Source organism: Pogoniulus pusillus, chromosome Z, assembly GCF_015220805.1.
Source record: "Pogoniulus pusillus isolate bPogPus1 chromosome Z, bPogPus1.pri, whole genome shotgun sequence".
In the NCBI taxonomy this organism is placed as follows: domain Eukaryota; kingdom Metazoa; phylum Chordata; class Aves; order Piciformes; family Lybiidae; genus Pogoniulus; species Pogoniulus pusillus.
This window is the reverse complement of record NC_087309.1, coordinates 91,174,050-91,185,904: the sequence shown is the minus strand read 5'-3', so window position 1 is coordinate 91,185,904 and position 11,855 is coordinate 91,174,050.

Genomic DNA, 11,855 nt, shown 5'->3' with positions numbered 1-11,855 from the left:
GTACATTGTTTATATAATGCATATAGTACATAACTCACTATGCTTTTATGTTACATACTGTATCTGTACAAGACAACCTAACCTATTGAGGAGAAACCTTACCAGTGGGTATTCACTGATAAAAAAGACAATATGCTTGTAAGCAAGGTAATGCACACAAGATACTCTGTCCCCAAGGGGTAACCAATTGCCCTTGATTAACTGGCACGTTGGCCAGGGGGTGTTTGTGGGAATGCAGGTGCAGGGGAGCCATGGGAAAGGATGTGAGGAGAAATAAACAATGGGCAGATTCTTACAATAACAGACCTTGGTTCTCACAAGCAGCTGACCAACTTATCTCAGAAGGAATAGATAATGGGGACTCTGCTAATGAGAATAACAAGGCATGTATTCATGCAGGTGCGGTGCGTTGCCCCTGACTAATTATGCTAATGTGTAGGTGTGTGCTGTACTGGCTGAGTGTATATAAGTTTCGGGCTGTGCATAATAAAGTGGCTTTGGCATAATTCATATTGAATCGTTTCTTAAGACCCTCGCGGCAAGTCATAATCACACTGGTTTATGGACTTGTTTACCATGGCCCACCACCAAGCAGTGATAGAAGGCAGTGCAGCCTGCAACATCTGGTGCACCGAACAGTGGGATCTGACCCCCACTTCGGGTGCACAGAACCGAGAGACTTGACCTTCCTCCACAGCTACAAGTTCTCCTTATGGGGGATGTGAAGACGGCTGACAAGAGAGAAGGGGTGCGGGAGATCAGCCGTATCGATCCCTGCCCTGGGGATTGGGAAAAAGTCATGTACACCTAGAGAGGTAACTAGATTCTGCCCCTGATCAGGGTGGATGGCCAGGGAGGAGATAGGGTCTACACTCAGCAAGGAACAAGAGGCAACAGTGAAGCTCCTCCAACATCTTCTCTCTAAGAGAGGTTTATCATATGATGATCAGGCATCACAGGCCCCATTTTGGTGGGCAAAAGAACGTTTTCTGCTTCCTGGAATGGAGGCAGCTTTTGAATTGGTCACTTGGGAGGCTACGGGACAAGCCCTGAAAAAAGAGGTGACTGAGGGCTCCAAAGACGCTGAAAGACTCGTCCTTCTATGGCGATTGATCTTTGATGCCCTGACGACTATCAAGAGTGAGCAGGCAGCTGCCGCTTCTGCGTTTCTAGCTCTTACTCCCCAAGGGAGTGATGGGGCCTCTGGTACTCAAGCCCCCTTATCAACTACTTCACAACTGTTTCAAATACCTTCTGTCCCTCTGCCGCCCACTTCGGGAGGGTCTTGATTGAGAAAGGTGAAAGCACAAAAGGCAAAAAAGGGGAAGAGGAAGCAGCCAGTGCTGCAGGCACCTCCATCATCTTCCTCTGAGACCTCTGACAGTGAGCAGGATGCTTCCTCCATGGTGAGTGTCCCTCCGGCATTGACGGCTCTGAAGGAGGCTCGGCTGTTGTACTCCACCTTGCCACCCTCCACACTGTGATGGTTTGTGTGTTCCCCGCCACCCCACACTTTAGAAATCACCCAGACTAGACTCAGCCAGCTCTGGAAACATGAATGAAGCTATTTATTTACAGCTAGCACAATATACAAGCAGATGTTTACAGTATATACAGTTATATACAGAAATATACAAGGCAAAAGGTAATAAAGAAACACAACTCCCCTCCCAGAAACCTGAGTCCCCAGGAGGGGATCTCAACCACCCCTTCACCTTCTCCCTACCCCTCTCAACCTTACCCCAGTTCCAAGGAAGAATAGAGGTTCGGCCAAGAGGTTAAGAATCAAAGGTGGGTTAGTCCAAACAGAGGGTGTGTTAGAGAGATGCAGCTCAGCCAGCAGCCCAAGCGAGAGTGAGAGAAAATGGTGAGAGTGTTATCTAATGTTTTCATTTCTTGTTCCCATACTTCTCAGAGAGACTGTGAGGGAAATAGACATCATCGTTTCCTTTTTACAGCCTGTAATCTACTTCTTCTCTCCAAAACATTCTACCCTGCTTCAAACCAGCACACACACCTCCAACGCCGGCTGATCATCCCCATGAAGCCAAACCCCCCGAGGTATGAAGCACACAGCTACAGGACCTTCTTGACAGACTTCAGAAGTTGGAAGCCAGGGACAAACCGTCAGGTAGAATGAATGAGTATAATGTGGGTTCTTTGACAGTGTCCCCCCACCCCTCCCCCGTTAAACCTTGTGATGCCTGCCCCAGGGGGCCTATCCCCTGCCCCTTGATGCCCCACTACTCGAGACAGGGGCCACGGGACCTGTTGTTAGAGGTGATCCAATCACCAGGTGGAAAGGAATTATTAGGCATGCCCTTGTGGAGAGTGAAATGCTCCCATCGTCCTATCCCATGGTTACAGGCCCCCAGAGTGGAGGACAGTGGGAGGCGGTAGAATGGAAGGTAATTGAAAGAGCTAAGCAGGTAATATCATCTTATGGGTCAGCATCCCCATTTACTGTTGCAGCAGTCAATGCTGCAACACTTCTTCACAGTTCAGCTACTAACACCATACGACATCCACATATTTGTAAAATCTGTACTTAGTCCCTCTCAGCAATTGTTATTTTACCACAAATGGATGGAATTGTGTGAGAGTGCTGCAGCCACGCCCCATCTGAATGCAGACCCTTTGTATGGAGTTCAATCGCAGATGCTTTTGGGGTCTGGGCCTTTTGCGAATGCAACCTTTCAAGCAGGCTTTCAAACAAAAGTGCTGCAATTAGCTTAACAGCTGGCACACTCGGCCTTGTTAACTATTCAAGACCCTACGCTTTCCACACCCGCTTTCACTAATATAAGTCAGGGCGACATGGAAAAGTATTCAAGTTTCCTTGATCATTTACATCAAAGTATCATGAGCAATCCGGACTTAACTGAGGAAATGAAGGCTAAAATGATTGACCCGTTGGCTTTCAATAATGCTAATGAGAAAACAAAGACAGCATTAAGCACTCTGCCAAAAGGCGCTGGTCCTGTTCAAATGCTGGAGGCCGACGAGGGCCTGAAGATATCAGACAAGATGTCTTGCATAGCTGAGGCAATAAAAGCTGCCGTAAAACCCCTTGTGCATGACAAAAGCAGGAGAGAGCAAGACCAGGACAAACAATGCTTTATTTGTGTCAGGCTTGGACATGTTAAAACCCAGTGCTTTGACTGTCTGGCTCGTCAGGACATTCCACCTATCCAGCAGTGATGCACAGGGCATCGTCAATTCTTGCCTGGACTGTCAACAAATGGGTTTTAGTTTGGGACTGGGAGTGAACCCCAGAGGCCTGTTACCCTTACAGGTCTGGCAGATGGGTGTGACTCACATTGCAGAAATTGGCCGACAGTGATATGTACATGTTTGCATCAACACCTTCTCATTGGTCATGTGGGCAACAGCACAAACTGGTGAAACAGCTCGACATGTCATGAAACATTTACATGTGTCTTTTGCAGTCTTAGGGGTCCCGTTACAAATTAAAACAGATAATGGCCCAGCCTATATCTCTCAAACATTTAGAAACTTTTGTCAGAAGTGGGGTGTTCAGCATGTCACTGGAATCCCTCATTCCCCCACTGGCCAGGCTATCATGGAAAGGGCACATCAGACTCTAAAAGCTTTGCTCAATAAACAAAAGAGAGGGGAAAGTAGAAGTGCTCCAAATGAACAATTAGTGAAAGCATTGTATGTGCTAAACTACCTGTGATTAGTGGGTGATAGGCAGGAACCGCCAATGGTAATACACGGGAGTCATTTATGTAGAGAAAACAAGAAAGCAGAGGAAAAAATTCTTGTACAGTATGAAGATTTAGATATGGGAGAATGGAAGGGCCCTGCAGAAGTAAAGATGACTGGCCAAGGTTATATGTGTTTACTTACAGGGGATGGCATACAGTGGGTTCCAGCAAGATGGGTCAAACCGTGGAGACAGGCTCCAGCAGATCCACCATCGGGATAATGATTTTATCATGGGCAAAACATAAAAGTCTCACACAAACGGGGTATACCATCACCCCACACACACAGACACCTCAGCCTGGGTGCTGGAGTACGGCGCATTACTAGAATGTGCCCACCTCCCTCACCCCCTCCTCCCTCCCCGCAAAAGCACAGCAAATCATGACAAAAATTCTCCAAGAATCCAGCTACAAATCCATTCATGGGAAGCAAATGTAAAAGAACCAAGCATTTCAGAGCATATTCTGTCATGAAAGAAATTACTAAACTGTAGCATTTCGCTGTAGCCTAGAAACTGTAAGGGTCAAAAGAACTCTTGTTTATCTTGACTGTAACGATGACTGTGGTACAAAAAGAAAAAATTGTGATGACAAATCATGGTTAAAATGGTAAAAGTGTCTGCAAATTTTACATATTCAAGTTGACTTGTAAAAGAATATAAACATTGTAGAAGCAATGTAGGAAAGCCACGATTTCCACTTCTGCTAATGCCAAGACTATAGCAAAGCACTGCAGAGTATGGCCACAGAGTTTTCCAGGATGTGTTTATGAGAAATAATGCAAAAGCCTGTAGTGCAGCCAAGGGGTATGGTAAATTAAATAATTAAGACAGAATCCCACAGAGAAAGTGGATCTGGTATTTACTCATTATTGAAAGGGAATTTAATAGATATTTGCTGTTGTTTCTCCTTTTTGCCTCACAATGGTTTCCTTAAACCTACAGCAGCTGAAGCCATGGGCAGCTTGAGTGTCACAGGGTGAGCATGGCACAGCTATACTACTGGTATAAGAACATTGAGAGAGGATTTCTAGGAGTAGATTCATCTCCAGCTCTGGCACCAAACAGCTGCAGCAATTGGCTCACTTAAACCTTTCTCTGTCTTTGGGTGGAGGGAGAAAAAAACAAAGCTTTCCAGAAACAGAGATTTTGAGAGTAAGTCACAGAAATTACAACACACTATGTGCCCACAGCAATCCCAAAGTTGAAAATCCATGGAGAGCTGGCAAGACTTGATGATCTGTGAAGTCTCTTCCAACCCTGATGATACTGTGATATTTTAAAAAAAAACTAAGAACGTTGATTATGGCTGGCAGGCAATGTCTAATATCATGCCATCTTAATATGTTGAACAGATTCATTGCTTTGGCCCAACATCTGCCTTTCAAAGCACCGTAGCTTTCTATTTATCTTTCCATATTGTTATGGTAAAACACTTATTTATCTACATCTGAACCTTATCTTCTGGTTGTGGCCTGAGCAATGTTTGTTTGTTTGTGAATAAAAAATCTTTTTTTCCTCAAGGACTGCTTGCATCGGTCCTGATGAATTTTACGATTAACACAAAGAAGTCACTTGTGTTATTCACTAACAGCCTTCAGTCTACAATAAATAAGAAATTTCTCAAGGTGACAGAAATAATGAGTTAGAACAGGCAGATAACCAGCAGCTATGCCTTGCTGATATTACTCCGACACATCAGTACAAGCATGGATAATTCGGACAAAACTGACTGCTTTATATGAAGAAGCTGTTTTAGAGTATCTGCCTGAGTCTGGAAGGAATCAAAACTGCTTTAGGTACAGCTTTTAATTTAACATAAGACAAATTCCAACGGCAGAAAATATGAGGTCAGTAGTTCACAAAAACAAGTGGTATGTTAAAAAGAGAAGTTACCAATACGGTGAAGATTTAAAAGGGTTTTTCATCTACACTTTTCCATTTTTATTACCAGGGCAACTAAATATGCACAGACTGACCATGACTATTTTCCCAGGCTGTAAAGCCACAAAGTATTACTCATTTCTTCTGTGTGATAAAGTTCATCTGTACACTGCCTCATAATCCATGATCTGTGTTTTTGATCATTGGCCAATGCATAGATACTGCACTTGCAGAATGGTGCACTCCTTGATAGTCTTAGTAAAGAAGTCTCTGCCATTAGCACATCATTGTGACTGCCTATTCTACAAGTAACAGGTGTCTTTCTTTATAAGTCAACCATCTGAAAAGTAAACAGCGATTGATTAGGGACAAAGAAAGAAGAGAAGAAGAGGCAATGACTTCTCAAACAAATAAAACTACAGAAAGCCCTAGAGTGTGTCTTTGAAGTCTGGTGAAAACATGTGTTGGAGATCAAAAAAATATTACTTAAAACCACCTTTATTTCATGAGGTTCACAAAGACAGGATGTTGTCTGAAGTGGGCAGGGAATATTATTTTTGTCAGATACAGAAAGCAATCTGGAACTTCAGAAACTGTACAGATCTGAAAACTCACTACCACAATAGGATGTGTGGAGGACATAGACAATTATATCAAATAAACCTGATGAGAAGTTTAAACCACATGTCATTGGACATGGGTTTTTTGCTTGCTACACTTGGCAGAGCACTTAAGGTCCTTTCAACATTCTTAACTACTGTGATAGAAATGTCTTGTCTGTGTTTCAGTCAGGACTGTGAGGCATTTAAAAGGGTTTGTGTGGCAAAGACGATCCAAGCAATTGAGAATTGATATGTACACTGCTGTTACTGATACTGTTGCTATGTGCTGCTAATATAAACTGTTGCTGCTTAGACCAAGACAATGATGTAACCATGACCACTGCTATTGAAAGAGGAGATGGGATGTTAAGATAACACTTAAGGAAGAAGAACAGAACTCACTCATTTGAAATTCTCTTGTAGAATGGATATTACTTTTTTTTTTTTTTAATAGTAGATGACAGAGATAAAGCACAAAGGCGATTTAAAAACATCTCTAACTTTAATTCTTCAAATCAAGAGGAACCAAGTCAGCATTTGATTCTCCTAACTGGCTTTGCTGTGATCTTTGGGACTGTAGGCTTTTGCAAGTGCACAGTTATAGGGTTATACTAATAAAATATAGAAACTGAGGCTAATCATCATGCAGGAAAATCAAGTTCTTCCACATACAAAAAAAAGAGATCTAAAAAGGCAATAATCAGAGCTAGTTTTTTTTCTTCTGTCTATAGTAAAAGAATAGATAATATTTGTGCTGACCCATAAACAGCAGATAAGATAAAAATACAGTGCCATGGTATGGTGCAAGTCACAGTTAGACCAAAAGTTTATAAGTTTTAGCAACACTTTAATAAGGAAAACTCTCTCATTTCTATATCATATTTGGTTTTACATAACACTTTCAAGTGCATCTGCTGTGCCAAAAAAATAATTATTTTGCTTTCCTGTCATCCTGTGGCTTGCCAGCAGACTACAGTGCATGACGTACACCGTTTCACCCAAGCCGTGCTGCAGACCATCACTCATCCTCCCTGAGCAGCACTGCAGCTTGCAACAGCATTGGTCTTCAGTCCAGTGAGTTTCTCCAACAATCTGGTCCAAAAGAAAGAATTTATGTCAACTACCCTAGATCTCACCAGGAGGTGAGACACCATACTGTTTTCCAGAGACTGTTCACTTGACTCAGATTTGCACTGCACAGCTGGGAAGCCCATGAGAAGATAGGGAAGTATCAGTCTCACCCTGCTGAAGAAAAAGTTTAAAAGCTCTGAATGTGCCCAGCTAGTTAAAATTAGAAAATTATTATTGAATATCAGTATATAGAATATCCATGGGTTTCATAGAAGACATGCAGAAGGAAAGCTTAGAAACTTGCTGTCAGTGGGCCTTTCATTAGAATCCATCCGCCCCACAGGTAAATTACACATTTCAACAAATACCATTTTATTTAAAAAATCATTCTAACAGAAATTGTCATTCCCTCCTTCAGGAAAACAAAGTGTCCCTCTAAAATATGAACAAGTATACACTGCTGGTTCAAACTAGGTAACAATACATAGGGAAGAAAGGTCATGCACAATGGAAAAAAAAAACCACTAGACTTCAAGAAAAGCATGGAGAAAGGGCTCAACGACTGTGCAGATGTAAAGGGCTGGTCAGGCATAGTTTTCACTCATAAAAAGAGAACAGACAGGAGTCTGGAGGAAAACAGGTATAATGTTGCTATGCGTTCAGCTCAAAACTAGACCTTTGATGTTGTATTGCAAAATTTCAGGGACTGAATGTAAGGTATCTTCAGGTTTTGTTCAGTCTACCTTAAAAGCACAATCTTTGTTTATAGATTTACTTTTATTTTGAATCACAGAATGCATTTGGTTGGAAGGGACCCTTCCAGGTCATCCTGGACCAAACTCTCCTGCACCAAACAGGAATGTCTTCAGGTTGCTCACAGTCCCATCAAGCCTGCCCTAGAATGTCTCCAGGAATGTGGCACCCACCACCTTCCTGGGCAACCTGTTCCAATGTTCTATCACCCTCATAGTAAGGAACATCTTCCTAAAGTCTAAGTAAAATCTGCCCTTCTGTTGTTTAAAATCACTGTCCTTTGTCCTAGTGCTACATGTCCTTGTAAACTATCCCTGCCCATCTTTCTTGTAGCCCCCCTTCAGGTAGGTACTGGAAGGCTGTTGTCATGGAGGCACCCACAAAACAGACAGTAATAGCCAACTGAAAACTCTGGATTTATTGCAATTACTTTGCCCTCCTTCCAACACAATGAAATTACAAGTTTGTGTGTCAGTCTGGAACATACTGCTTCACAACTAGTTAAGATGCCTAGAGGTAAATGAACCAAAACACGCACTCACTTGCTCAGGAAAGAAACATCTCCCCATGGGTATCCAATATATACACTCAATAAAGGTGAGGTAAGAACACTTTAGATGAGGTTCCAGTCTAAGGGAAGAGGATGTAACTGCCAGGTTGCTTGCTGTGTGGACAATCCACTCTCTTCCCCATCACAGGTACACTGTAGTCAATTTCTTAATTAAAGGGCTGAGCTATCCCAGCTTGTGAAGGCATTTAGCCGATCTTTTGCCCAGTGCCTGTCAGGACCTTTGTGTCTATCAGGCCAATTTTACCCGCCACAGGTCTCCTTAGAAACTTCTCTTCTCCAGGCTGAACAATGCCAGCTCTCTCAGCCTGTCTTTGTAGGAGAGGTGCTCCATCCCTGTGATCATCTTTGTTGCCCTAGGTCCTGTGTGGAGGGCCCTAAAGTAGAGCTGGACACAGTTCTCCAGGTGATGTCTCACAGGAGCAGAGTAGAGGGGCAAAGTCGTCTCTCTTAATCTGCTGCCTATGCTTCTTTTCATGCAGTCCATAATATGATTTGCCTTCTGGGATGTAAGTGTGCATTGTTGGATCACATCTAGCTTCTCACCCATCAGCATCTCTAAATCCTTTTCTGTAGGGCTGTTCTCTATCACATCACCCCCCAGCCTGTATTTATAGCGAGGATTGCTTCAGCCCAGGTGTACAACCTTGTACCTGACCTTGCTGAACCTCATGAGGTTCACCTGAGTTCACTTCTTCAGCTTGTCCAGATTCTTCTGGATTATATCCCGTCCCTCTGGTACATTGCACCACTCAGCTTGGAGTCATCCACAAACTTGCTGAGGCTGCAGTTGATCCCAATGTTTTTATCACTGAAGGAGATATTGAACAGCATGGTTCCAGTACAGAACACTAAGGGACATCACACGTCACCCATCTCCATCTGGACATTGAGTCAATACCTTGTGGACGTGACCATCCAGCCAATTCCTTATCCACTAAACAGTCCACCCATCAAATCCATATATCTACAATCTCGAGAGGAGGATATTGTGGAAGATTGTCAAAGGTCTCATAGAAGTCCAGATAGATGATATCCATTGCCCTTCCCTTGTCCATTGATGTTGTCACTTGTCCTGGAGTCCTGTATACCCCTAAATTCCTCTCCATCTGTGGCTTGAATGGGAGAGGAAAAGCTGCCTAGTTCCCCCCGCCCCAGCTTGCCCTGCAGGATTGAAGGGGGAGAGCAAAGGGTCCTTCCAGCACGAGGAGTGCCCGTGCAGTGCCTGCGCTGGAATAGGGCTGGGACTGCCTGTGCCCTTCGTGCCTAAGGAAGTGGCAACTCTGCTCTTTGTCTGGAGAGGGTATAAATACTGGGGGACTTCCCACCTTTGGGGTTCCCGCCTTGGATTCGTTCCTGCCTGAGCGTTCATACCTGCCCGAGAGTTCTCCCCCCGCTTGCCTGGCCTGGATATGGAAAAGCCCAACACTCCAAAGGACTGCTACAGCCATTACTGTCCTTTGTGCAAAGCTTAACGACTCTTAACGACCCTCCTGCAGCTGCTGAAAGAGAGTGAGAGGGACAGGCCCAGGATGAAGTCAGCCTGACCATGAGTTATTTTGGCTCAGATTTATTATTAAGTGGGAAACGCTATTAATTAATAGCTAAAGCCTTTTCCAACTTCTGACTTCCAAAATTATTGATGGCATCCTGTAGATCTTCTCAAAGCAATTGAATCTGGTAATTAAAACTAAATTAATTTCTGTACATAGTTTTGGGGGCAGGCTTTTGGGAAAATAAAATAACTATATTTTTGTATAAAATTCTTGACTCGGCCACATTAATTCCCTGCCTCCACAACATCATTCCATTGTAGAAAGCTAATAGGTTGATCGGGAAAGACTTGACTTTGGTAAAACCGTGTTGACCGTCTTGCATCATGTCCCTGTCTGCCATGTGCTGTGCTTTACGAGGATCTGTTTCTAGGGGGATCTGTTCCATGATCTTCTCAGGCATAGAGGTGAGGCTGACAGGCTGGTAGTTTCTGAGACACTCCTAGCCTTCTAAAAAAAAAAAAAGGCTAAGCTTTCTCTTCTTCCAGTCATCAGAGATTTCATCTGACTACCAGGAGTTTTCAAATATCATGTAAAGTAGCTTAACAATTACATCAGGCAATTCCCTCATGAGATCTCATATAGTTGTGTAAGTTCATGTTCCTCAGACATTCACAAACCTTGTCTTCACAGTGGGAGGGCCTTTGTCCTCTTGGTCTCCATCTTGCAAAATGATCAAGGGCTATAAACTGCAAAGGGGAGATAGGGACAGTTTAAAAAAGTCTACAGTAAAGCTATGTATTGAGAATATAACCCCATTCAAAGTGTTCATTTGCTAAAACGAGCAATGTATTACCACACAAAGAAGCTTTGTTGTAGCCTCACTCTTTCTAATTGCCTGATTCTTGCCCTATTTATTTCTCTGCCCTTACAAGTGTTTTTTTGAATGGATGTTATCCAGTGAGATTCTGTTGGATTGGGATGAGTAAAGTCCAGTATAACAGTCTAATTTTGCAGGAAAGAAGCAGTCAAACATACTTTGAAATTTGTTTCAGCTATTGTCTGTCTACATGTGCTTCCTTATTCCTAAGAAGGTTTGCTTGCTGCTTTACAGAGCAAAGCTAAATTTCAATCCTTCCTCAAAAGGCTGCTCAGACACACTGCAAGCATTGCTGACTGAAATAAAGGGTTTATCAGGCTTTCTCTTGAAAGTCACTTGCTGTGCTCTGCATTATCTTAAGCTCTTCATTGCTGGACAAATATTTTGTTTTCAGTTTCAGATGCTGTTCCAACTTGAGGCTGGGTGGTACCTTTACAGATAACAAAGTTATAGACTGTGAGGAGCTAGAGTGTCTAGGAGGTGTACTGGAAAAATGTAATTTTTGTACTACTTCTCATAATCCTGCATTCTTTATAAAATCTGGTTGTGAAGTCAGTATCTCTCCTTTCTCCTCCTCATCTCCTTCTTTGGCAGTGCAGGTTTCCTTATCTCAGGTATTGGTATGGGAGAGGCCTGTAGACTGATTGGGCCCTGGCAGAGCTAATTGTTACTTCAGCATTGTGGGCCTGCATATGGAGATATAGGGAGAGGAGGGAACTTTGAGGCCTAGAGGACTGAGGCCTGACTGGGGGAAGGCTCTGGGAGGTTCTGGTCTAATGAATCTGTGTATAAGCCTAAGCCACAGGATTGGGCCAAGGCTGGATATGAATTTGTGTGTTTTATATGCTTTGCTATACTCACTACTATGTAGAAC